We start from the raw sequence: 25135 nt of genomic DNA on the forward strand, positions 1-25135 counted from the left end.
TGAGAACATTGAAATACTGAGAGCATTGTGTGAGTCCAAGAAATATTTTCTGAAATGATCGTAGATCTAAGATACTTTTAAGTTTTAAAGTTTTCATTTGTACCAATGATATGGTTTCAAGTAGGGAAGAAGGGCAGCAGAGCAGTTTAGCTACAGCTAAAGTGTATCCTTTGTGATGGTAGTAAAATAAGAGTTTAAAGAAGTCACTAATTGTTCCATGTGTACAGTATTGTGAAATATAAAGCCTGTAGGCTAAGTATCTCATTTGAATATTCCTTTTTACTGAAACAATTACCAGTTTGTTTCTAATTATTTAGAATTAGCTTATTGACAGAAGGTTGTGTAAGTAAAAGCCTGAGAGGGACAGAAGACCAAAAGTTGAGGGAAAGGGCCCTATTTGGATAATCAGTTCTACTCTATTGGGAGTTTTTCTTTTTTCTCTCCTTCTCTCTCCATGCCTCTCTCTCTGTTTAATTGTATTCATTGTCTATTAACACAATGAGATGTTCAGGTGTGAGCATGGGGACTAACCCAGAAACTGTGATTTCTTAACGAATATAAAGTTTACTGTTCTTGCCTTGATCCCCAAATAGGGCTGTCAGACCCAGCCTTAACCAACCTATTCAGAGATATCAGTCCATTCAGGAAAGTGAGGAAAAGGCCTTGCTTTTTGTGTAATTTAGACTTCTACAGAAATGACCTGAGAATGGTTTGTTTTGTGTGGAAGAGAAAAAACAGATTTATCATTGAGCCAATATTTAGTTGACTTCCAAATGTTTTCATTCAGCAAATATTTATTACAGAACTATTGTGGGTCAGGAATGCTATCAGGCTAAAATATGTGACCAGTGAGACATGTAAACAAGTGATTTAAAAACAACAACAACAACGGTATGTTCTTCACCAGTTATTCCAGCAGAGTAGTCAGGAAGAGTTATGAAGGAAATCAGTTCATCTTTAAGTCCCAAAACCTGTCAGAGTGCTTTGTACAACAGTACGTATATGTTTACGTGAATACATAAACAATGTGATGCATGCATCTATCAGACAATTTTTAAAATACAGAGTGAGGCTCAAAGGGACCAATTCTTTCTTGTAGTGATGGAGAGAGGGGCTTTGCAGGAGATTTACTTGGTGGGGAAGGCCAGCAAATATGGAGGTAGAAAGCATGACATGCTCTGAATTAAGCTCAGCAAAGCTGGATTGTGGGTGTTTGTTGGGAGGTAGAAAGGCCACAAGTGAGGCTACAATAAGGTAGACCAAAGTCAAGATGCAAAAATATCTTATATTAGAATTTATTCTGTGGGCACTAGTAGGCTATTGAAAGTTTTGTTTTTTTAATAGGAATATTAAGAGGTAGGATTTATGAGAAATTCCTTTTTTAAAAAGCGTCATTCTTGAATTGGGAAATCAAATGTTGATACAATTTTTAAAGGTATAAACATATATACTGGAAGTGAGCATAGCTAATGAGTTATATCATTTACGGTACAATCTGTTTTATCCCTTTCAGATAACATATATTATCTTAATGTAGGTACAAACTAGGCTAGGTAGTTAAACTTACACTGAGGGAATGAAAATATGCAGGATGGCATTGGTTGGTTTCTGGAAGAGAAATAACCTATTTTTGCTTCATGAAATTATTGCAAACCTTACTTTTTCTGGTATTTAATCTTTTTTTTTTTTTTAATTTTTTTTTTTTCAATGTTTTTATTTATTTTTGGGACAGAGACAGAGCATGAATGGGGGAGGGGCAGAGAGAGAGGGAGACACAGAATCGGAAACAGGCTCCAGGCTCTGAGCCATCAGCCCAGAGCCCGACGCGGGGCTCGAACTCACGGACCGCGAGATCGTGACCTGGCTGAAGTCGGACGCTCAACCGACTGCGCCACCCAGGCGCCCCTCTGGTATTTAATCTTTTTAAACCTATTTTGAAGTGATTCTAGGCTTACAGAAGAATTGCATAAATAGTACAGAGCTTCTCTATGTTCTTCATCCAGCTTCTACTAATGTTAATGTCATACACAATCACATTACAGCTATCAAAACTAAGAAATCAAGGGGCGCCTGAGTGGCTCAGATGGTTGAGCATCCAACTCTTGATTTCGGCTAAGGTCATGATCTTATGGTTGAGAGATCCAGCTAGGAGTCAGAATACTTGCTGAGTGTGGAGTCTGCTTAAGATTCTGTCTCTCCCCCTCTCCATCTGCCCCTCCCCCATGTTTGCTCTCAAAACAAAACAAAACAAAACCCAGAAACTTAAGAAACTAAGATTGGTAGAATACTATAAACCTTATTAGGATTTTTCATAGTTTTTCTACTGATGTCTTTTTTCTGTTCCAGGATGTGTTGCACTTAGTTGTCTTTGTTTTTTTGAGAGAGGGGGTGCAAGTGAGCGAGGGGTGTGGGGAGAAAGGGGAGAAGCGGGGCTCACCCGAAGCGGGGCTCACGCAAAGCAGGGCTCAAGCTCACCCTATGTGGTACTTGAACTCACTGTGAGATCATGACCTGAGCCGAAGTCAGATGCTTAATGACTGAGCCACCCAGCTGCCCTGCATTTAATTGTTGTGTCTTCTTAATTCTCTCAAATCTCTGATGGTTTCTTGTCTTTTTTTTTTTTTGACTCTGACATTTTCAGACTATCAGGCAGATATTTTGTAGAATGTCCCTCAGTTTGATTTTGTCTTTTGTCTTCTATTCTCTCATGGTCAGGGACTGGAGTAATGACTTTTTGGACTTTGGGGTTTTAAACAAATTGTTTAATTTTACTTTTTTTTGTATTTATTTTTATTTATTTTTGAGAGAGAGAGTGAGAGCGTGCCCAAGCAGAAGGGCAGAGAGAGAGAGAGGGAGGGAAACACAGAATCTGAAGTAGGCTCCAGGCTGTGAGCTGTCAGCTCAGAGTCTGATGTAGGGCTCAAACCCCTGAACCTGTGAGATCATGACCTGAGGCAAAGTCAGACGCTTAACTGAATGAGCCACCCAGGTGACCCAATTGTTTCATTTTTAAAATTATAGAGTAAAATTGGCCTTTAAAAATTATTTTTTGGGAGCAACATATATCAGGTCTTGTTTTTTTTTTTTTAAGTTTATTTATTTTGATAGAGTGAGTGTGGGGGAGGGGCAGAGAGAGAGAATCTCAAGCAGGCTCTGTGCTCACAGCACCCTGATATGGGGCTCAAACTCATGAGCCATGAGTTCGTGACCTGAGCTGAAATCTAGTTAGATACTTAACCTACTGAGCCACCAGGTGCCCCCCCACCTTTTTTTTTTTTTTAAATCAGGATGTAGAACAATTCCATCCCCCCTCAAAACTCCCTCATGCTCTCTCATTATAGTCACATCCTACCCCTAATCAATGCCCCTGCAACCACTGATAAGTTCTCCAACACTATACTTTGATATTTCAGAGAATGTCATATATTTGGAATCCTAGAGTATGTAACCTTTTGACAATGGCTTCTTTGACTCCTCATAATGTTTTTGAGTCAACCAAGTTGTGTTTATCAATAGTTCATTCCATTTTATTGCTGATTATAAATGTACTTCTAGTATGTTATCTCCTCTCCTCCTGTTTTTTGAGAACACATCATGTGTCCTCCTGGTATTATAATAAGCAATTTAAGTGAGTTTTTTGGTGAAATAGGGATTAGCATGATCCTTTTTACAGAAGTAAAAACATAGGCACAGAGAGTTTAAATAGCCCTAGGTCATGCAATTAGTTAATAGTGGAGCTGGGACTGAACCCAGCTCACCTACTCTAAAGCCCATGCTTTGGACTACATGGCTAGTTGCTAATGTCGGTTTTTTCATTTCTCGATTTTGACCAGCAGTACAATTAGAAATTGAAGTTCGTGTTCCTTTAACATATCCTAAAGTTCCCCTTTTTTGTTTATAGTTATTTTTATTAAAGAGCAAAAATGATAGAATGTAATTTTTTTTCACATTGGTGGGTTATAATATTTAGGGCTAAGCATTCTGTGATTTAGTCCTAAGCAGAAAGTCGTGCCAAGTAAGTCATCAGTCCACAAGCAATTATGAATTAACTTTGAGTTCATCTGTTTATGAGAATTAAAGCCGTAATACTAAGCTTTTTCTTAATCTTTTTGTAAACAGGATCTTTAATTTGTGTTAGATAATAAATATTATATAAAAATAGACAGAGTCTAGTGTAAATCAGGCTATTTTAAAATAAGAAGTTTGCTTTTTTTTTTTTAATGTTTATTTTATTTTTGAGACAGAGACAGAGCATGAGTGGGGGAGGGGCAGAGAGAGAGGGAGACACAGAATCCAAAGCAGGTTCCAGGCTCTGAGCTGTCAGCACAGAGCCCGGCACAGGGCTCGAGGCCACAAACAGTGAGATCATGATCTGAACTGAAGTTGGACGCTCAACCGACTGAGCCACCCAGGCACCCCAAGAGGTTTGCTTTCTACCATAATCTTAAACTTTACTAATGGCAAGAGATGTCTTTTTCTTTTCTCTTTTTAAAGAGCATGGAGGTTTGGGGTATTAGAGATAGGTTTTTTGAACTTGTGCTAAAAGCCCATTTGCTTAAATATTCTCCTGCCATCGGATTAAAAAAAAAAAAAAGTTTCCAAAATATTGGTATCGGGTTTCTTGTGTTTTTAAAAATATCTTATTAGTGAACTGACATAAATATAATTGAATTTTGGGGGTAATTATAAAAATTTCCAGTTATTCTGAATATCTGGTAATTTTATGTATTCAGTTAAGTAAAAGTTTGATGAGGAGACTTCTTTATTTTTTAAAATTTATTTATTTATATTTGAGAGAGCAGGAGAGGGGCAGAGAGAGGGAGAGAGAGAATCTTAAGCAGACTGTGTGCCAGCGCAGAGCTTGGTGTTGGGCTCCATCCCAAGAACAGTGAGATCCTCACCTGAGACAAAATCAAGAGCTGGATGCTCAACCGACTGAGCCACCCGGGCACCCCAGGAGACTTATTTCTTAAATGTAGCCTTGTTGTGATTTTTGTTCTCCACTCTTCAAACTTCTGTCCACAGTCACAGTTGGTCGTACAAGCTGCAGGGTATGGTTCCTGCTCTTGAATGGGTTACCAGTTTATCGATGTATAGATAGACTTGTACAAAATTAATTGCAATACAAAATGGAATGTTCTTGCAATAGAAATGGCACTGCCTTTCTTAAAGAAGCCCTCCCTTCCCCTCTCAAATCTGTTCTTGACTCATTCACAACAGTTTCTCACCTTTCAATCTCTGTTAAATTCCCTGTAATCTGATGTTTTACTTATCTTTTTTTTTTTCTATCATAGCATGAAAACAAAGTTAACAGTGATGTGGGGCGCCTGGGTGGCTCAGTTAGCTAAGCATCTTGACTTCAGCTCAGGTCATGATCTCACAACTCATGGGTTTGAGCCCCGCATCAAGCTCTCTGTTGTCAGTGCAGAACCTGCCTCGATTCCTGTCTCCCTCTCTCTCTGCCCCTCCCCAGCTCATGCTTTCTCTGTCTTAAAAAATAAATTAAAACATCAGAAAAAAAAAAAATTAACAGTGACGTTCATGTTGCTAAACTCAACTGCCATTTTTTTCTCAGACATCGTTTTATTTGATATGTCATCAGCATTTGGCACAGTTGCTCAATCCCTTCTTTTGGAAACACTTTTACTCAAATTCCAGGGTAATACCATATTTGCCTTGTTTTCCTGCGATATTTTTGGATACTCCTTCTCAGCCTTCTCTGCTAACTTTACCTCCTCTCCTCTACCTCTCAATATTGGAGAGTCCCAGAGGTCTGTCGTCCTTACCTTTTCTACCTGTAGCTTTATTATTGTATATATGTTAATGACCACAATTTCTATACCTAGCCCATATCCCTTCCCTTGGCCTTAGGACTATGTCTGCAACTCCAAGGCAATCTGTCCAATTTGACATGTCCACTTGGAGAGCTGATGAACATCTCAAACTTAATGAGTTTAAAACTGAGCTCCTGATGTTTCCGTACCCCAAACCATCATCATCTGTAGTCTTTCCTGGCTCAGTTTGGGCAACAGCAGTCTTTCAGTTGCCAGAAATGGAGTTTTGAAGCCTTTCTTTCCCCACCAACTACTTCTGTCCATTCAGAAATTTCATTGGGTATTCCTCAAAAACATCCATAATTGAGTCAGATCTTCCTCTTATGCTGTCTCCTTTGTTTTAGTCATTATCCTCTTTGGATTATTGCATTAGCTTCTCCTCGCTTCTTTCCTTGCCCCTTTGCAGTGTGTTTTCATCACAGCGGTCAAATCTTATGACTCATATGCTGAAAACTCTCCAACTATCAAGTCTCTAAACAGTGAGGCTCTCCACTAGTTCCTAGTACTCTTCTCCTCCTCTTACTCTTATTTTCTCTACTTGACCCACACTGGCCTCCTTGCTTTCCTTGAATGTATCAGTTAAGCTCCCTGTTAGAGTCTTTGTACAGGCTTTCTCTGTCTAGAATGTTCTTTGTTAGATATGGTCTACATGGCTAGAGGTCTTTATGCAAAGGTGACATGGCAAAAGTAAACCCTCCCTAGCTAGTCTAAAATGTTCTATTCTCCTCTTTGCTATTATGTTTTTTTCCTTCTTTGTCCTTATCACTAGCATATGTATATTTTATCTTTTATTTATTATTGACATGCTCTGTATTTAGTCCATAATGTTTGTCCCTTACTAGAATATAAGTGCCATGTGGGGAGGGATCATTTACCAACAGTGTGTCTCCTTTGTTCACTGCTATGTAGCAAGGGCCTGGAAGAGTGCCTGGCACATAGTAGATGCTCAGTAAATGTTAAATGAGTGGATACCTAGGAGTACCTCAGATCAGTCATGAACTTGACATTGGGCAAGTCAGTTATCTCCTTTCCTGATTTTTATTTTTTTAATTAAAAAAATTTTAATGTTTATTTATTTTTGAGAGAGGGAGAGACAGAGTACAAGTGGGGGAGGGGCAGAGAGAGAGGGAGACACAGAATCTGAAGCAGACTCCAAGCTGTCAGCACAGAGCCTGACACGGGGCTTGGACACACAAACCACAAGATCATCACCTGAGCCAAAGTCAGGCTTAACCAACTGAGCCACCCAGGCACCCCTCCTTTCTCTATTTTTAAAATGAGTTTGGATAGGATTGGTATTTTTAAACTTTCTGAAAACAACAAAGACTTAAATGTATGTAGTATCTCAGTTCCTTGAAGATTTTTGTAGGAATTCAACTGTGTAACAAAAGTTTGAAAACCATGGTAGGTAGTCTAGGTTATTTTATTTCGGGGGAATCAAAGTTTGTTAGTTTCTTTTTTTTCAGTCATGAGTTGATAATCACATCAATTCACATAGTGTTTTTTAAAGAAAGATTCTGTGATAGCAGAGTGAAAGGTGAATTGGAAATAGGTAGTTGGTCGTAGGAAAAGGGACAGTTAGGATGTTGTTGTGATATTATTTTTCCTACAGTATGATGCAGTAGCAAAGGAGGATCTTAAGTTTCACTCTAAACTCAATGTAAAAAATAGAGGATTTCCTCTCCACAACATTTAGAAATTATTGAATAGTAAGGGAGCAAGCATCTTTTTGAGTGACTACTGTGTGAAGACCACTAACTACATTAGATTGTAAGGCTGCAGAGCAGTAGAGCAGAGGTGCTCAGAAGCATGGCTTCTACCCACATTATTCAGTCTGTTTCCAACAGTAGGCATGAAGCTCCTTTAGGTAATTCACAGGTACATCCCTGGTTACAATCCACTGAAGTAAAGGACACATTGTCTTTAACATTGAATTTAAAATTTAATCAAAAGAGATTAAAAGATATATCACATCATGTATAAAAGATACATCTATATGAAATTTGAGATTGCAGTCAGAATATTACCTGGGAGCATCATAAAAAATATAATTGTACAATCAATTCTTGGGTTGTTTTTGACAAGAAGGGAAAGAACAACATCCAAAATAGTACCTACGATGGAATCTTATAACACAGGTAGGTACATGAATTTTGCAGTATCAAATTATGGGCCAAATCATGTCTTTAAAAAATATTTGAATGCGCAGTAAAATCCTGATATGCTATAATTTTCCTTTAATGAACTGTTTTAGAAAAGTTATTTATTCATGTCTCTGAGTTTCTGCTGTGTGTTGGGCCCTGTCTTAATGATAGGAATACATTAGTAAACAAAACCAGCCAAAGCCTGGTCCCTTCTTAAAAAAAATTTTTTTTAATGTTTATTTTTCAGAGACAGAGACAGAGTATAAGTAGGGGAGGAGCAGAGAAAGAGGGAGACACAGAATCCGAAGCAGGCTCCAGGCTCTGAGCTATAAGCACAGAGCCTGACAGTGGGCTTGAACTCACTAACTGTGAGATCATGACCTGAGCTGAAGTCAGCCTTCGATCCACTGAGCCACCCAGGCGCTGCGATGGCCCCTTTTGACTTTGGTGTGCCTTTTAAAACACACAGACGCTTGTCCAGGAGAATGTTCCTTATGGATGTGTCCTACTTAATAATGGGTGCAGAAACAGGAAAGGAGGCCTTGTTTTAACCCACTAGTGATAGATGATAGAGAATTAACTATGTTTGACATTTAAGGTCACATTTGGAAATGCTGCATGTTGTTCAGAACCTGGGATTATACTTTGAGAATCCTTTCCCACTGAAATATTTAGAACACTGAATCCCAGTATTAACAATTTTTTTTTTTTTTTATATTTAAATAGTGGAGACAGGTGCCTGGGGTGCTCAGTTAAGCATCTGACTTTGGCTCAAGTCATGATCTCACAGTTTGTGAATTTGAGCCCTGACTCAGGCTCTGCAATGACAGTTTGGAGCCTACCTGGGATTTTCTCTCTCTCTCTCTCTCTCTCTCTCTCTGTCTCTCTGTCTCTCTGTCTCTCTCTCTCTCTCTCTCTTTCTCTGTCTCTGCGCCCCTCCCCACTTGTGCTCTCTCTCACTCGCAAAATAAATAAAAAAATAAGTAGTAGAGAATAGTGATTTTGGTCATTTATCATTTTAATGATTTGATCTTTGCATGCTTCTTCCATCTCTCCTGTTGGCTCCTGGACGAGGGGACAGATTCAGAGCAAGCCTTTTTTTAAAGCCCAGGTATTCTAGATATGAGCAGGAGACTGTTTAATATTTTCAGATACTGGGATTTTTCACATTTGAGTTCAAAGAGAAGCAGTAACAATGAAAGGAAAGAAGAGAGTCCTTGCTTGCATTGTAAATTCTTTTTATAAGTTGTATTTTAAAGAAAGAAATTTACAGTGTCCTAACTTCAGCTGCATTCAATTCATTTAATTGACCTAATCTTGCTAAACTAATAGTTCAAATATAAATGCTGAAAATTCCTCCAAGTAGCCATGACAGCTTTATATTAAGGTATATACTGACTTGATAGAGATCTAATTATAGAAATAGACATCAACTGTATGTACAAGTATAATATATTTGCATCACAAGCCTAAGATGCCACATTTTATTTATATAAAAGTTTAAAGACTTAACCTTTCTCATCCTGAACTATTTGATACTGATTGCTTCTACTAAGAAGTATAATAATAAGTTAATGTTTATAAAGTGTTTACTTAGTGCTCAGTTCAATATTAATAACTGTATTACACATGAACTAGTTTCTTTTTTTTTTTTAATTTTTTTTTCAACGTTTTATTTATTTTTGGGACAGAGAGAGACAGAGCATGAACGGGGGAGGGGCAGAGAGAGAGGGAGACACAGAGTCGGAAACAGGCTCCAGGCTCTGAGCCATCAGCCCAGAGCCCGACGCGGGGCTCGAACTCACGGACCGCGAGATCGTGACCTGGCTGAAGTCGGACGCTTAACCGACTGCGCCACCCAGGCGCCCCACTAGTTTCTTTTTGAAGTCAGGTTTATTGAGCTATTTTTTATGTGCAGTGCAATTTGCCCTATTTAGTTGTACAGTTCTATGATTTTTGACAACATATATAGGTCATAGAACCAATACCACAATCCCTATACAGAATGCTTCCATCACTCCAAACGGTTTCCTTGTTCCCCTTTGTAGTCAGTCTCCCCCCCTCATTCCTAACCCCTGGCAGCCACTGATAGGAATTCTGCCCTTTTTGTTTTGCCTTTTCCAGAACATCGTGTAAGTGGAGTCATATAGTATATATTTTGAGTTTGGCTTATTTCACTCCCTAATGCTTTTAGAGTTATCCATGTGGTAGCTGTATTTCGAAAGTTACTGCTAATAATATCCCGTTGTATGGATGTGCCACAATGTGTTTAACCGTTCTCCAGCTGATGGACATTTGGGTTTCCAGGATTTGGTAATTCTGAATAAAATTTATATAAATATTTAAGTAGAAGTTTTTGTTGTTATTTTAAATGTTCATTTATTTTTGAGAGAGGGAGAGAGTCTAATGTGGGGCTCAATCCCACCAACTGTGATATCATGACCCGAGCTGAAATCAAGAGTCAGATGCTTAACTGATTGAGCCACTGAGGCACCCCAGTAGAAGGTTTTGTTTTTGTTTTTGTTTTTAATAGACATATATTTTCCTTTCTCTTAGGCATATATTTAGGATTGAGTCTGCTGGATTGTATAATAAGTATATGTTTACAAGAAACTGCTAAATGGTTTTCCAAGTAGGCTGTACCATTTTGCATTCCCAACTTTGCATGTGAAAGTTGAAGTTGCTGTACATCCTCCCTAGCACTTGGTATTTTCAGTTGTTTTTTTTTTTTTTTTTAAGTTATTCTGTTGATGTGCACGGGTACTGTGGCTTTAATTTGCATTTTCCTGTTGAGTAAGGATGTTGAGATTTTTTGCTGTCTTTCTCTGCCATCTGTATCTCTTTTTGGTGAAATGTCTATTCAGACCTGTTTGACAATTTTAAAGACTAGTTTGTTTTCTTATTTTTAAGTTGTAAAAATTTTTTATATTAAGTGTAGTAGTACATTCATTGGTTTTAATGCTCATTATAGTCCTCTGAGGTAGGTGCTATTAGCCTAAATCACAAACAAAAAAGTTAGGCACAGTACTGTTAAATATTGCCCAGGATCACACAGCAGATAGGTAGCATAGCTGGGATTTGCACCCAAGCAGAGTGACTCTAGAACCTGTGCTGAACTGTTTGCCAACTTGTTTTTTCTGTGGTGATTGATTTCTTGGGGTTGTGAATATAACCAGGATCTAGTTTCTATAGGTGGTAAAACAATGCTTATAGGGACACCCTTGAGCAAAGGGGCAATATATTTGTAGCAGCAACTCTGGAATCTTCTCCCTAGGAATAGCTCAGATATTTGTTGCTATTGAAGAAGGGTACTTATTTTCACTTTATGTCTCTTACTTCTACATACCGGTGATGAAAAGTACTTCTTTTAAATTACTTTCCACATGTCTGTCATTATCAAGTAATGAAGTGCTTTATATAAATGGATGTTCTCAATAGCAGAAGCTTCTCCTTTTAGGTATCTATACACCATAAAAGATTTCTCTCTCTCTCTCTCTCTCTCTCTCTCTCTCTCACACACACACACACACACACACACACACACACACACACACACACACATTTTTCTCACTTTGTCTTTTATAATAATGTTGACTTCAAGGCATTTACTGTTTGGTGATACACTCAAGGAGTGTGTAGAACTTACCTTATATGATGGCTTTAGATGCCAGGACTTTTAAAGTTATATTTATTTGTGATTTTTATAGGTTTTTGTTTTAGTCTTCTCTCACTTTCCACTTTCCACTCTGTCATTTGTTTGTTGTGACATCATCCTTTCACTATTCCCTCTTTCACACCCCTATAACTTCATTTCTAATTAGGTAAAAGATTATCAAATTATTGGGCTTACATGGATATGGTCTAAAATAAATTTCAGCTTTAGGAAATGACTTAGGGGTTTTCCAGTGAACATCTCCTGTGACTGCTCAGAGGGCCTTTTTTCTTGGTTTTGGGGCTCCAAACAGTCATTCTAAATAAATGAGCTCTAACGTAAGATAAATATGATATTTGACGGCAGAAGAAGTGATGTTTTTCTTTTTAGCATAATTTTTTATTAATAATTTGTTAAACCATGGGGATTATCTTAGTAAAAAGGTAAACCAAACAGTGTTCAGTAGAATGGAATAAATAGGCACTTAATGGGCAGAAAGTTGGTTCACAACCATTCTGTTCTGTTGCAGTTTGTGAAGTTCCTGTCTAAGTCAGCAACAGCTTGTCCTCTCAGCTGCGCCTCTAGTAAGACAAAATGATTACTTCCAAGTAATTAACTGAAGCAGAAAACTTTGCCAAATCTATTTACTTTTTGTAAAATATTAAGATGAAGTCTAGTGAGTAGTACTTTGTCATGTAAAGCACTTTTGAGAGTGCTTAATGCTTTCAAGCCATTTTGATCAATTTACGCTCTTAGAATAAATTAATATTCATCCAGGGGACAGGGTAAGTAGTGCACTAACATCTCAGCTGCTTGGGCACCTTGTCAGATGTACGATGACTTGGAGAGCAAAACTTCACTGTCCACCTCGTTTGTTGGCACCTTAGGGTCACCATGTATGGTGCAGCAGGGTGCCTGGCACATGGTACATTTTTATTTGTGGAATATTTTGGTAAAGAAAACGGTGGCTATCAATTGGGAGCATAGAATCATGAACCGTGATTGCATTGGTAATCTGTTTAAAATAGAGTTTTATCAAGCTTGCGATACTATTTAAAATCATTATGCTATATTAGACTTTAGCTCCTTTCTAACCCTGAATTCTTAAAAAAATTTATAAACCAGGTTAATTCACACTTATTTTTCTACTGAACTTTGAATTTTCTAGATTTTATGTTTAGTGGACTTGTAAATCTGCATCTGATACTGCAGTTTGCTAGCTTTTCCAGATTACATAGCAATGTACCCCTTTCATGTAAGGGTTAATGAGTAGCCTGGTTAGACTCACCAGTCCATTGTCACACTAAAAGCCAGAAAATTTGCTGTCTCCCTTCCATTCCCTCCCACATTTTTTTTCTTTTCATAGTTTTATTTACTTGATATATTAATATAATTTTTAAAAGTTGATATTTTATTTTGTAAAACAACATACGGTTTTAATTTTGTTTCTGTGTAGATCCTGAGTTCTATTTTATTGTTAATGTTAAATTATGGTAATTAACATGAGCTGAATAATGGTTTAATCAAGGTAGATCTTGCTCCTTGGCTCTCTGTCTCTCCTTTTTCTGTACTTCTCCTCTGTTTTTACCTGTAGATTTGCATGTTTGACCTAGCAGAATAATTGGGTCCACAGCAACATGGGCGTGCCTCCCTTAGAAACACTTAGTTTCATGTATGACTCATAGGCTGAAGCACAGACACCACTTCCCCAATCTACAGGAGCCATTTTAACAGCATAAAACTTGCCGGATTGCTTTTTATTTTCAAGCCCAAAGGACAAAAAGAGAACGAGAATATTTGAAGGTAACTTGTTATGAGTTTGTGTGTTTGCTTTTGTCTGTTTCCTGAGCTGATAAACGGAGGGTGGTTCTTACCTGTCGAAGAACATGGCTGAATGTGTTCTTTAACTCTCTGAAAAAAATGTGTGTAGTCAGTCACATGCCTGATTGCACTTAACTGCTAGGGGGAAACAAAGCATTCAAATTCTGGAAAGTTTTAGATCTTCTTAGAAAAGCATTTTTTTTATGTTTTACATAATTTGTTTTCTTTGTTTGCCCCCTGTATGACTTGAGAATAAAGGAGATTTTTCTTTCTTTTTCATACTACAAAACAAACCAGTCAAGTTTTCATTTAAAAAAAAAATCCAGTTGTATTTGTGGGATAGCTAGAAAGTTACAATTAAGTAAATTCATGTACTATGCGTGTGTGATACGGATGTTAAGAAAAAATTCCGAGGCAGTGGTGGTGTTTTGGCATTTTGGTTAAAGGGAGGGACAACTCAGTCATAGGTATTGCTCATTGACTGTTCTTTCCTCTTTTTTCTTAAATTAATGAAATTGTAACATTAATTTTTGAAAACTAAATAGAAGTTTAAGGAAAATGAAGCCATTTAGATAGATAATAAGTAAAAGTGATTATTAAATAAAGAGGAAGAAAGAGTAGACCAGTTCATTTAGTATCAGAAAAAAAATAATAAAGTTTTATAATTCACACTGGAAACTTATTCTGAGAAACAACCTTAGATGCATGGCTGGCTTCTGAGGAAGCATATAGTATTTCAATTTGTGTGTAAAGAAAAAGTAAAGAATATTGGCCTTCCCTCTATACTGTTGTTGTTAAAATTTGCTTGTTTTGAAGAAAAAAAAGTAATACCTTTTGTGTGAAAGAAAAGATTGCTTAGTCTTTTCCTGGAATATTTATCATCATTGAAATTACGAAATTTTGGCTAGTGTATATTCTGGTGTGCCTTCAAGTTCTAGGTCCTCTGAGAAGCTGAGTGAAGTAGTATTTTACTTACGAAAGTTATTTATGAAATTAAAACTTGAATGCAAGTAAAATTTGAATATGCAGGGATTATGAATAAAATATTTGGAAATAAAACTTAAGTCATATATTATTGACTATAATGATGTTTAGCTAGTTCTTTGGAAATTTGCTGTTACTGACTTTCTAAGTGCTTAAAGGCCTATCCGCTGAAAGGGAAGATAGAAAGGCAGTTAGTTACTACTTCATACTCTTGGAAAGGATTTTTATATTAACAGGTCTCAGTTTTGTGGTTTTGCAGGAAAGACATAGCAGACATTTTACCAATTCAGCTCTGAGCCATTTGCTATCATCTTTGTTTGCATCTTGTTGGTTTAGTCAGCCTTTGAGTAAGTAGAGCCTTTACTTCTAGTCTGGTCTGTGTGAAAAATCTAAGGAAACTTTTGGCTTTTTTTTTTCTTTTCTTTTAAGTTTTTAAAAGCCAGTGACCTATGAGAGAAAAATCTAGGGACAAACAACTAAATAAGATTTTATTTATTAAAGGGAAGTAGAAAGATTTAGTTTCTTAAAATTAAGCAGCTGGTATAAATAAAATAGATACTGATCATATATTTCAGTTTCTTATTATGTGAAGAAGACTGAAGTGGGGCTTCAAGGACAAGGGAAGGAAAAAAAAAAAAAACATGGAAGCAAGGAAAGGCCAGAAAGACTTACTTAGCAGTCTTCTTCCCACTGTTTTCCTTTCATAAGGTTGAATATAAGTGTAGATCGAGTCATCAGAATGAAACTTAGAATTACCCATTTAAAGAACTTAAGCACTGAAAAACACTGAAGATCATTCAGCTGCCTCACTTGTATAGATGAAGAAACAGTGGCCCGAAGAGGTCTTGTGACTTGCTCAAGGTTGTGCAGTGCCTAATGGCAGGGCTTCCAGCCCAGAGCTGCTCATGCTAGTCCACACTAACAAGTGATGCTTTGTTTGAAATGATCTGTGTTTCCTTAAGAGTAAATAAAACCTTAATTAAGTTGCTTGGTGATAAGTTTGGTAATAAGATGTACCAAATGAATTAACCAATGATCTTGAAAATTGTGTTCCAACTAGTTTGTTTTTTCATCAGAGAGAAGATGATGCATTTGTTTAATTTCTACAACAGCTTTTTTTTTCATTATTAGCATTTTTTCATAGTTGAAGCATTGTTTGTGTCATTGCTTATTTAAGATGAATCCAGGGGGATGGAATTATGAGGAGTTGGGAATTTACTTTGAACTTCAGAGCCAGACAGGTTTATTTCTGCTTTAGTTTTATCTCTTGTTCTTTTAGGAGGGCAAATACTGTTTAATATGATGCCTTGTTATATTAAAGTGTATGTGTGTGTAAAACCCTGCATATAAGTTTACAAAGTCTACAAGTCTCTAAACTTTAACATTACACTCCTCTTGAACTGAACCTTTTCAGAATTAGTAATCTCATTCCATTTGTTTGTTATATCTTCTCTCCTCCTTTGAGAGTTGACTATACATACTAGGCACATTAAGAAACTAATGGGGAATACAAAATCTTTGTTAACTTTTTGATGTATTTTTATTGGAGTGGTTGAAATTTACTTTCGATCTGCCTTTCTTTAGGTCTGAAATTTGGTTTTTTAAATCACTTTGCACGTAACTGTTGCATCTCCTACATCTCCAAGTCCTCTAACCCAGTTCGATATCAGACCCTCCACAAGGTGGTTTTCATTGTCCTAAGCAACAGAGAGCACAGAAACAGCCAGAAAACATAGGCTCTCTCCTCACAAACTTAGATTCTTACTGGAAAAACAGGGTGTGGTAACATCAGTAAAATAAGAATGGAACCAAGCCACCAAGAAGTTAAATTCAGGTTCAGACTGCCTAAAGGTGAAAACATGACTGCAACTTAAAATAGGGAAGTATATGGATCTTTAGGAATTGTTAGTATTGAAGACTGAGTAACATTTGCCTAGCTTAAGGGGAGTGCCTTCACCAATAAGAATGAGAATGTAAGCTCTTTGAGGTGAGAAATGTTTTATTTTTTTGTCTTTTGGAACCTTTGACAAAACTACCAAGCACATATTAGTAAACAGTTACTATTTGCTGCATCAAAACCCTTAGCTACTCAGTTGGGCAAATTCTGCTAAAGTTAGGGGTGGCAAATCTTTAAAAGTCATGTGGCCCTCAGCGTAGTCTGTCTGGTGTCAGCACTTCCTAACCAAAGAAAAAAATGAAAATCTACTTGGTAGTATATGTTTTAAAGCAGTAATTTCAACCTTTGGTGTAATAGAGAATCACCTGGCTTCAACTCCTGAGATTCTGATTCATTAGGCCTAGGGTTTGGCTTATCAGTTTGCATTTGTAATAATTACCCTAAATGATTGCGGTACAAGTGCTTGTAGGCCACACTTTCAGAAAAAGTACATGTTTAGGAAGAGCAGTTACTTGGCATTTTAATATTTGAATTTTCAAGCACCAGTGGTATTTTGAAGGCCACAGCCTCTGCTAAGTAAAGAAAGTGGCTGGAGTAGTTTATTATCAGTATTATAACTTATTTACCCTCTTCTCCCTTGCCCAGTTTTTTCTTTCTTTATTCCATTTTTTGCTGTTCTGTGTCTGTCAACTTTGTGGCTTTCCCTTTTTCTGCTTCTCTAATTCTGCTTCTTCTGCTCCCAAACCCACTGCTATATTGACCACAGTAAATAATTAAACGATTTTTTTTCAAATGTAATTAACCTATTTTTTATCTCAGTAAACCATTGCTTTCTCTATGTTAGTTTTTTTTTAGTTCCATTTGGTGTTTCATGGCATCTCCATTCCCTGATCCTTGGGGTTCTAGGCAAAACATCCCTTCCTGATTTAGGGTAGCATTCACAGCGTTTGAAAATCTTTCTGTCCTGGGAAATACACTATTATTATTTACAGTTGTTTGAGTCTGGGAAAGAGGTTTGTTTGTTTGTTTGTTTATTTATTTATTTATTTATTTTTAATACCGTGTGATGCTTGGACATGATCGAGGTTTCTTTGGACATTTAACTCTATCACTGATTGCATATTTGTAGGCTTTATCTTACATTACATCCCATCTAATGGGACAAAGGTATTCACAGACTCTTGTAAAGTTGTGAAGAATAGTCCATTAGTTGAATGGTGTGAAAATAATTATTGCTTCCATTGTTTGGCTAGAATATTTTGTTCCTTTGCTTAGCAGCTGCTTCATTTGGATGGTAGAAATTGAATTAGTAATCTCATTGAGTCAACTGAAATGATTACGGCAGTTTTCAACTGTTGGAGTAATCTCTTTCTCCCATTAGTATAAGAACCTACTTAAGAGAAAGTTTTTCATCTCATATCTATCTTGTGTTTTCTCAGATGGTCGGTATACCATAGTAAAAGTAGCTCTTGATCTATACTACAAGTGTCTAGGCATTTCACCCTTTACAAAAATGTAACTCATTTGCTAATTGCTCTGTTGGTGGATAGAAAGAAATTACGCAGCAGATCTTTGGTCGTATAAATTTCTCTGCAGAAGCATTTTGATTTCCTCTCTTCCAGTTATAAATATCTGAATTAACACCATTATTGTGAGAAGACTCTTCCTAAACTTCTGTTTTCACTTTCATTCTCTCCCTGCTATAGGAATTCAGCTATCTTTTCTTTCATTTGCTTTTTTAATTGATGAATAGTAGGGTGTCAGCTCTTTTTCGTGTCCGTGTTTTACAGCGAGCCTGTAATGAAAAGCAGCCTCCCTCCTCTCCCCCTTACCATTCTCAGTCCTGCTCCTCAGAGGCAGCCACTTCTTAGAGAAGTTTTGGGGTTTTTAAAAAATTTATTTTCTTGGATCTATCCTTGTCCAGCCTTTTACTCTTATAGTAGAAGTTCTTCAAGGTAGCAGGAACTAGTATGATTTTACAAGGTAAAACATCATGTGAAGTTCATTATCTGATGGATGCCCAGTCATATAGGACCTTGTGTTTATGCAGAATTGTATACTTTAAAACATTTAAATTAAAGGAAATTGGTTATTTTCTGTGTTTTAGAAAAAACAGTCATATGAACAGTGAAACAAATTTTACAGTAAAACTATAAATATGAGGTGTTGAATTAATGTTAGTTTGTGTGAATCTTATTTTTTTATATCAAAATACTAAATGGAAGCTTAGTATTGGGGCGATTAATTTTCTTTTTTTTTTTAACTGAAATGTGCATGTAGGAGAATGTATAAAACATGTACTGTTTAAATATAATTGCAAAGTGTTTACCCATATCACAACCTAGGTTAAGAAATGGGCTCATTATGTTAGAAGTCCCCCACTCCTGTCCCATGTTTGTTTCTCCTTAAAAATGATTACTGTCCTGACTTTTTTCATTATACTTTTACCCCTTTGAACTGCATGTAAATGGAATCACACCATATATATTCTCTAGTGACTTGCTTCTTTCATTCAACTCTGTGAGATTATTTTAATTAATTTTAATTGCCATGTTATATTCCATTGTCTGTCCAGACCAGAATGTATTCACTCTTTCTTATTGATGACATTAGATTATTTCTAGTTTGGAAACATTCTTGGACATGGTTTGTGGAACATATGTGCAAGAGTTCTTTATTTTATTTTATTTTTTATTTATTTTTTTGTGTGTGCAAGAGTTCTTTAAGGTGGTATCATCACGTTGAGGTATGAGAGAAGTTTACAAAAGGTGTGGAGAGAATGGATAGTTTAAGATCACTTAGAGTTCTTCATTATCTTTCCTAGGAACAGGTGCCTGCCATTGATGCCTTCTTACCCATTCAGCATCTTGCTTACTATGGTGTATTGTCCTGGGGGATAAAATCCTTGAGGACCCTAAACAGATGGGCAATTGATGCATTTCAGAGTATGTTGCAGACATCAATATATTTGACCACTAAACAGTTTACCATGCCTGTCATTTATTAACTGGAGTTATTTCAAACAATTCTGAATTAAAATTTTAACACAATAGATATAATATGGTCCCAGTTATATACATAAAAACAATATGATTATTGATACATATGTATTAAAGGTATAAAAATTGGACAGATAGGGACAACATCAAATTTAGGATAGTTGGGAGGGATAAAATGAGATTAGAGAAGGGATATATAGGAGTCTTTAGCTATATGTGGCCTTTTTTTCTCTTAAGAATCTGAAGCAGAATATGGTAAGATATTAGTATAAAGCTATTTCATAATAAATTTTCCTGTCTAAGGGGTAGTTATTTTTGTCCCACATTTATAAATAACTGAGAAATAATGTTCATTTGATGAGAAGTCGATTTTTATTTTTTAATTTTTTAGATTTTTTTATTTTTAGAAGGTAATTTTTAAAAATGGTGAATAAGCTCTATCTACATCATAAAAAATATTAACTTCCTGCTTCACTGAATGATTAGCTAGATTCAGAACTAAGTTACATAAGACTGTGTCTATCCCATACAACTAACAAGATGGCCCTAGACATACTTCTCATGGGTAACTTCCAGCTGAGATCCATTAACAAGCTGGAACTATAGTTTGCCAGAAATAATTTAATATTTAGAACCATCCCACATTCAAATATTCAAAAACACATTTCAGAACGAAAAGATTCATAAAACACACAGTTGGTAGAGTACTAATTGACACTGATGAACTAATACCCTAAATTAGACTTTTGCATCTAGCCAGATTTATTGACATAATGGATGTTTCATCTGGCTTCCTTAAAATCCTTATTATAATGGTAGCATTTCCTGTATCTTTAGTGGGTTTTTTTTGTTGTTGTTATAAAATTGATGTGGATTCTCTATGTAAGGGTTCTGAAATTTAATAATATAATTGTAGGAATTGCTATAAAAAAGTGAAAGCATAGATCTTAATCCAGGTTTTTGCTTTCATAATCATCTCTTGGCGCTCTTTTCTAAGATATTTCCCACAGTGTATGTATAAGTAGTGGCAGGGACAAAAAAAAAAACAAATGAAATTAGAAGTCACAGGATTTTATGGTTCAGAAGGATTCTTTTTTTTTTTTTAATTATTTAGTGTTGAAAAAGAGAGTGAGTGGGGGGGGTGGTAAAGGGAAGGGGATGGGGGATCTGAAGCATGCTCTACACTGACAGCAGAGAGCCCCATGCAGGGCTCAAACTCATGAACCATGAGATCATGACCTGAGTCAAAGTTAGACTCTCAACCGACTAAGCAACTCAGGCATTATTCTTGATGCTACGGAATATATCCATGAATAAAACATAGAAAATTTATTCATAAATTATGTTCTATTAATTAACACCCATTTAAGATGTATTCTAATGTATACAAAGATTAGAAAAGTTACAAATAGATTAGATTAGTGGTCCTCAAAGTGTTTTTTGGGATATACAGAGATGAAGAAAGCATACTAGAACTTAATTTTCAAAAGCTTTATTTTACTGGGGAAAAACTGTATCTCAGAGTTTTCTTTTCAATATAGTATTCTTCTAAGAGAGGATCTCTGTAAAAGGCATTTAATAAATAATAGCCCATCCTTGTAAAGAATTTGTATATTGACAGATATAACCCATGGAAACAAAAGCTCTTTGTGGTCCTCAGTAACTTTTAAGAGTATAAATGGATCTTGACACTAAAAGAATGTTGCATGATTGCAACCGGTGGTTTAAATACCATTCTTACAGATTTTTCCCTCCATTCTTAAATTTAATTTAGGAAACTATGGTTAAGTAACTTGCCTAAGAGTGAGTAATTTAATAGGTCACTGACAGCATTTGATTTAGTCCTTTTTCCTATTAATAATAAAGGAGAGTTTTACATAAATTAAATCAGAGTTAAAAAAAAATCACAAGTGTTCTAGACCAGAACTAAAATAAAAACATTAGTTTGGAGGTTTTTTTCCCCAATGATGAAGATCTTAGGTGATCACTTTTACCATATATTTATTTGTGCCCCTCCAAGTTCTTTTTACAACGACAGCAAAAGTTACTAAAATTGGGGTATTAAGTTACTTATATGTAATACATTAGAAGGTATTAATTATAGTGATTATATAAATATGTAATGTATATTTAATATAATTACTTACACTTATGTTTAAATATTGTGTTTAATGTTAAAATATTACATTGTAGTAAAGGAATTCAAATTAAATGAAATTACCTTTTTTGCCTATCATACTGACAAAAAATTAAAGTATTGCAGAATGGTGAGAACACCATGAAATGTGTTTGCGTGTATTCTAGTGATAGAAGTATTAACTGAAAAACCTTCTGGAGAGCGATTGACGTATATCAAATGTTTTGACATAATGATCTCAGTTGTAGGGCTCTGTCTTAAAGAAAATTTAAGGATGGGAACACAGAGTAAGCTCTGAAGATAATTTGAACCACTGGTTTTAATAGTGTAGCAGTTTACAAGTTTTATACTTTATATCTTCTCAAAATTTGTCTTCTTTATACTCTTAAAAATAATGGAGGATCACAAAGAGCTCTTATTCATGTGAGTTACATTCATCAGTATTTACCAGTATTAGAAATTAAAACACAGGGCCCCTGGGTGCCTCAGTCGGTTAAGCATCCAACTTTGGCTCAAGTCATGTCTTGAAGTTTGGGAGTTTGAGCCCCATGTCATGCTCTGTGCTGACAGCTCAGAGCTTGGAGCCTGCTTCAGACTCTCTCTCTCCCTCCCTCCCTCCCTCCCTCCCTCCCCTGCTCACACACACACACTCTCTCTCTCTGTCTCTCAAAAGTAAATACACATTAAAGAAAAACAATTTTTAAAAAGAAATTAAAGCACAATTTAAAAATATCGATATATTGGGGTGCCTGGGTAGCTCAGTTGGTTGAGTGTCCAACTTTGGCTCAAGTCATGATCTCACAGTTTGGAAGTTCAAGCCCCACATTGGGCTCTGTGCTGACAGCTCGGAGCTTGGAGCCTGCTTCAGATTCTGTGTCTCCCTCTCTCTCTGCCCTTCCTCTGCTCACACTCTGTCTCTGTCTCTCTCTCTCAAAATTCAATAAACATTAAGCAATTTTTAAAATACTGGTACATTAATTTCTTAAAATAATAAACTCATTACATGTTAACTTAATTATTATTTTTTTTGTTCATATGAGAAAAACAGATTTATTTATTTATTTATTTATTTAAAGTTTATTTTGAGAAAGACAGAGAGAGAGAGAGAGAGAGAGAGAAGGAACAAGAGGGGGAGGGGCAGAGAGGGAAGGAGAGAGAATCTCAAGCAGGCTCCGAACTTAATTATTTTTATAAAAGACAACTATGTTTTCAAAAACAAAAACTGTATGGGAAGAAATGCAAATCTTTAATCTTTGGCCTAACAGAAGACAGCTAGATTTTCATATCTGCTTCTACATTAAATCTGTTGCAGTATGTTCCTTTGGTTGAACAATGTGCAGAAAATTTGGCCTACTTTAGATGTCTGCTTGGAAAAGGGAGATGTATTTTATAGCTGCTTCAGATGATTGTGGATTTCTTCTACTACACTACTGTGTAATGGATACTACACTAAAACTCAACAAATGCTAGTCTCCTAAAGGTGCAAGGGACTCTGAAACCCTATCAATGAACTTTTTGTCCTCTGTAACATTGAAGTCCATTTGTCTGCCTTGCACTTTGAATGAATTAATATTTTCCTAAGCAAGATTTTGTAACATTCATTGGTCAACTGAGTATTCCAAATGTTGACATAATATTTTTTTAATGTTTATTTTGAGCACAAGCAGGGGAGGGACAGAGAGAGAGGGAGGGTGAGAATCCCAAGTAGGCTGTGCACTGTTAGTGCAGAGCTCGTCATAGGGCTCAAACTAATGAACTGTAAGATCATGAGCTGAGCCAAAATCAAGAGTGGGATGCTTAACTGAGTGAGCTACTCAGGTACCCCTAAGAATCATGTTCTTTAATACTGTACCAATCTTATGGGGTGCCTGGGTGGCTGAGTTGGTTAAGCATCCAACTTCAGCTCAGGTTATCATCTCATGGTTCTTGAGTTCGAGCCCCTTGTGAGGCTCTGTGTGGACAGCGTGGAGCTCTGTGCTTACAGCTTGGAGCCTGGATCCTGCTTCAGATTCTATATTTCCTTCTCTCTCTGCCCCTCCCCAACTCATACTGTCTCTCCCTCTCCCTCTCTTTGAAAAATAAACATAAAAAAAAAAATACTAGGGGCACTTGTGTGGCTCAGTTGGTCTATGCGTCCGACTTTGTTTCAGGTCATGATTTCACTGTTTGTGAGTTCGAGCCCTGCATTGGGCTGTGTGCTGACATTTCTGAGCCTGGAGCCTGTTTGGGATTCTGTGTCTCCCTCTCTTTCTGCCCTCTCCTGCTCTGTCTCTCTCAAAAGTAAACATTAAAAAAATAAAAAAAAAAAAAAACAATCTTATCAAAAAGTCTTTTTAAGTATTGGAAAAGCTAATAAGCCCAAAGTCGTGGATATAAATTTTTCAAAATTCTGATTTTCAGTTCAAAGCTCATTTTTTTTTTTAACGTTTTATTTTTGAGAGAGCACAGGTCGGGGAGGTGCAAAGACATGGAGGGACAGAGGATGAGAAGCAGGTTCTGTGCTGACAGCAGAGTGGGCTGGTGCGGGGCTCAAAGTCACAAACCCGGAGAGATCTTGACCTGAGCCAAAATCGGACGCTTAACTGACTGAGCCATCTAGGCACTTCTGAAAGCTCACATGTTATCATTGGTGACAAATGCTGTTGTTTTCCTTGAAGTGACAGGGTCACTTTATTCATTTTGGGGAACATGTCTGCCAAATATCCAATTATGAATAATGAGTAATTCTTTCAAGTAAAAATGGCATTCAATGAAAAAAAGCAGCTAGTTTAGCTCACAACTCAAATAATTAGTATTTTTTTCTCAAGACAAACATTCTGTTTAGAATTTGACAGAAGCACTTTATGCATACTTCCTATTTTATCATTAAAAAGGCATGTATTTAATGTTTGAGATTTAAGAAATTATTTTTACTCTTTGTCAAGGATATTCTTAAGTGAAACTGCCTTCTTTTATAATGACTGGTGTGGTTGGGTAACCTAGCCCTGCTTCATGCTAAGGCACTAACAGTTACATCCACCTTTGCTTTTGCACTATTAGTTGTAAATGTGAACATGGTGCAAAAAGGCATATAATACCCTAGTGTTAGTCTGAAAATAGTTTTGACCTTGTGAACTCTCTGAAAAGGTTTATGAATCGTCTGTGGCTCTGAGAAATACATTTTGGGAATCGCTGTAATATGGCAACTTTAGAAATAGTCCAAGAGTCCAAAAATGGGGATTAGTTAACTAAGGGATGATTCTTCTACACAGTTCTATGATAGAATTTAAATTTGTGAAAGTTTATGTCAAATAAAAGCCGATTATACAGTATTTTTCCATGTTGGGTACTTCTCTAATGAGGAAATCAACATTTCTTGAAGAAAGTGAAAGTATTGATCCTGACCCGCAACATTTTCCTTTAATTGGTGATTTTGTGATTAATAAAGGGGAAATTAAAAGGCCAAGAAGGCAGTTGCTGGCTTCTCTTCTGTCCAAGGGGTTTCTGTGTAGTAACTCTGAGTTTAATTTTCAATATAAAAGGATCAATATCAGTATCAATCATTTTTATATGGTTTATGGAAAGAGGTGAAATATGCCTTCAAATTCACTTCTTCATGTAGATTCACTTCCTCATTGGCATTTTCTGATTTACATTTTCTTAATGTGTTCTTAATTGGGAGAACTTT

At 36.3% G+C, this 25135-nt stretch overlaps 1 protein-coding gene across 4 annotated transcripts in view; it reads left to right on the forward strand.

Annotated features, from left to right (window-relative positions):
* ELF1 (E74 like ETS transcription factor 1) overlaps positions 1 to 25135 on the forward strand; it is a 109124-nt gene that overhangs the window by 13219 nt on the left and 70770 nt on the right. For 3 of the 4 annotated variants that reach the window (XM_047080413.1, XM_047080435.1, XM_047080442.1), the window contains exon 1: positions 13316 to 13433. The exons of the other annotated variant lie outside the window; for it this stretch is intronic. The gene's annotated coding sequence lies outside the window, so the exon portion shown is untranslated. Of the gene's footprint in view, positions 1 to 13315; positions 13434 to 25135 lie in introns of those variants that run through there. 4 annotated transcript variants of the gene reach the window in all.

The sequence above is a fragment of the Lynx rufus genome, unplaced genomic scaffold (genome assembly GCF_022079265.1).
Source record: "Lynx rufus isolate CCGP_SWC_20201006 ecotype Redwood Valley unplaced genomic scaffold, mLynRuf1.p SCAF_1, whole genome shotgun sequence".
Taxonomy (NCBI): domain Eukaryota; kingdom Metazoa; phylum Chordata; class Mammalia; order Carnivora; family Felidae; genus Lynx; species Lynx rufus.